Source organism: Pyrus communis, chromosome 15 (assembly GCF_041283825.1).
Source record: "Pyrus communis isolate YQ-2024b chromosome 15, ASM4128382v1, whole genome shotgun sequence".
In the NCBI taxonomy this organism is placed as follows: domain Eukaryota; kingdom Viridiplantae; phylum Streptophyta; class Magnoliopsida; order Rosales; family Rosaceae; genus Pyrus; species Pyrus communis.
Genome location: NC_142579.1, coordinates 14,100,694 through 14,104,053, shown reverse-complemented (window position 1 = coordinate 14,104,053; position 3,360 = coordinate 14,100,694).

The following is a 3,360-nucleotide window of genomic DNA, read 5'->3' as shown; positions in this document are numbered from 1 at the left end:
CAAACCATTCACACCATCAAACTATCCCTAGACCTTGTGCTACAACGAAGAGGAAGAGAAGAGTGCCTAAACGTTCATACAATTCAAGTTTGAGTTGTTGGAATGTTTAGGTGTTTCTTTGATTTCAATGTTTAATTTCAATGCTCTTTGTTTTGTACGAATGAGGAATGGAAGAGAAGAGTGCCTAAACGTTCATACAATTCAAGTTTGAGTTGTTGGAATGTTTAGGTATTTCTTTGATTCTCTTTGTTTTGTACCATGAGGAACTAAACCCCCCTTGGTTAGGGGGTGATTCGAATATATGTTTATGCTTGCATTTTGATTTGAATACTTCTAATTGCGTTTCATAAGTTGTGGATTCAATTTGTTTAACCGTTTGATTGATAACTTATTTATGTATGTTTATTGAGAATGCGCGCTTAATTTTCATGCATGAATATGACGCTAGAATATAAGTAAGTTTCACCTAATCGTTATGAACTTATATTCACAAGTAGTGGAGGTTGCTTATAAACAATCGCGTTAAACAAATTCTTGGCATAAGTTTCATGCAATCCATAGTAACGAATGCCTCGTCAACACTTATAATTTTCATAGAGCGTAATGATTCTTGCTTGTATCTCTTCTATGCATTCATGTTGAGGACTTGTGGGGAATGTTTTGAATTGTTGTATGCGCTAACCCATCCAATTCAATAACGTTAGGAAGATTTGAAGGTTAATCAGTGCATCACGGTTAACCCGGGGTGTTGAGTTTCATGGTTTATTGAAATGTAATTGGAAATCATTTTATTATGCAAGTATAACATGTATGGAGATGAACCCCTTAGCCATTCTATCATCCATTCATTCCATTCCATCAAATTCGTTTTACAATCTGTTTAGTTTATTAACTTGTTTTGTTATTTCAATTCTCGTCAAATTAAAACCCCCCTTTACTTTCTTGTTCTTTAGTGTTTAGAATTTGTTTAGTTTATGTTTTTACGTTCTTGAGTCAAGTTATTACTTAATTTCGTCCAAATTTGTGTTTGTGCTCAAATCTGCCCAGAAAGTGGTTTTTAGGCAGATTTGAGTGTGTTTGTGTTGTTTTGAGTCTTTTGGTTTGTCTTAGTGTTTTAAAGTTTAGTTTTGCATTCTTTGAGTCTAGTATAGTGTTTCATATTGTTATTTTACGTTTTTGAGTCAAATCCAAGTGGTTAACAATCCCTCCTAATCCCCGGTCTAGAACGATCCCTACTTGCACCTATACTACAATTGATAAAAAGAGGGTTTAATTTGTGAAATCTAATATTTTTGCTAGGTTTGGGATGCCACGAGTTTTAATAAGTGATGGGGGTTCTCACTTTCGTAACCGCACCATTGAAGCTTTGCTCAAGAAGTACAACGTTACTCATAAGGTTTCCACACCTTATCACCCTCAAACTAATGGGCAAGCGGAGGTTTCAAATAGGGAGATCAAACAAGTCCTAGAGAAAACCGTGGGACCCTCAAGAAGAGATTGGAGTTTGCGCTTGGACGATGCATTGTGGGCCTATCGTACGGCTTACAAAACTCCCCTTGGCATGTCACCTTTTCGGCTTATTTATGGTAAGCCATGTCATTTGCCCGTTGAGTTAGAGCACAAGGCACATTGGGCTGTGAAAACCTTCAATTTGGACATAGACGCTGCTGGAGTTCATAGGAAGCTCCAATTAGATGAACTTGAGGAGATTAGGAACGAGGCTTACGAGAATGCTCGCATCTACAAGGACAAAACGAAGGCTTATCATGATAAGATGCTTCGTACCAAAACGTTCTCCAAGGGGCAGAAAGTGTTGCTTTTTGATTCAAGACTTCGGTTATTCCCTGGTAAGTTACGTTCCAAATGGATTGGACCTCTTGTTGTTACTAATGTTTTTCCTCATGGTGCAGTCCAAGTCCAAAGCTTAAAAAGTGGCCACGAGTTCAAGGTGAACGGACATAGATTGAAGCCATACTATGAGAATTTTGTGGAGCATGTTGTGGAAGAACTTCCCTTGGGTGCCGTGGGCTCCAATCTGGAGTGATTTGGGTTCTTCGTCCAGCTGTACGACGTTAAAGCAAGCGCTACTTGGGAGGCAACCCATGCATTTAACAAAAGAAGACCTAGAATGCACTCCAATTCCAGATTTGCGTTCCTAAACTCTTCTCTTTGTTGCTATTTCGTTTCTGCCATGTTAGGTTGTTTAGTTGCTTTTTGTGTGTTTACTTATGATTTGTGTGAATCTAAGCTTAAAACATTGAGGACAATGTTTGATTTAAGTGTGGGGGGGTAACTAAGTTTATTTAATGCAAATTCGTGGGATTTTATCACCCATTACTTAAAATGTTGTTCCTTGCTGTTTTAAGGTGTTTTTAAGTTGTTTTAGAGTGTTTTAGTATGTTTTGTTTTTATAACTCCGAAAATCACATAAAAATTTGAAAAACATGTTTTAAAAAGCCTAAAAAGAGTGTTTTGAGTCGTTTTTGTGTGTTTGTGTTTTAGGGTACCTTCCAACACAATGATGAGGATTTGGTTTTAAATTACATGACTATTATAGAATGTTGTAAACATGGCTGGAAGATGATTTATGCTTTGGTTTATGCTTGGTTATGGTTATAGCTTATGAATTCACATGTAATTACAAAGAGAAAATCTGTTTTTTTTTTTTTGTAACATGCTTGAACGAAGGAACTTAAACTAAAGCTACATCCTTGTGAGACTTGAGCCTATAACGTTCTTTGGAGAGTATAAGTCTGTGATTTCTTGTTTTCTAAAGTCGTTGCATGATCTCATCATTCTTTGCTTGGTTGCTACTTGGAATGCATTTCATTATAGTTCCAAATACTAGAACTCATGCCCAATTCATTCAAAGCAGGATATTGATTGCATAACATACAATAAGATGAAGTTGTTAGCCAAAAAGCCTATCCCTTTTCACATGTATTGTAGGATTACCCCTTTTGAGCCTTTTCAAGCTTATTTTCTTTGTTAAACCACATTATCCTCACCTAGCTTAGATTAGGACTTTCCATACCCTTGTTCTTAAAGGATAGTGAAGCATGACTTAGAATGAACTCCTTTTGATCAATATATTGCAGAAAACGAGTGTGGGGGAAGATAATAGGGCACGGCAAAGAAGAAAATAAAAGAAAAAAAAAATGGTGAAAAGAAAGAAAAAGAGTTGAAAAAGAAGTAAGAATGATCTCACAAGTGTTGGTTATTGAAGGAAGGGTCCAAAAGAGTGAATTTGACCCTAATTGTGCATGAATCTTCCCTTGTGTTTAAAAGTTGATTTCTGCCATTAAAAGTGAGTTTAAGTGTCAATCTCATTACTTTGCTTCCTATTGCTTTAAGAACCTT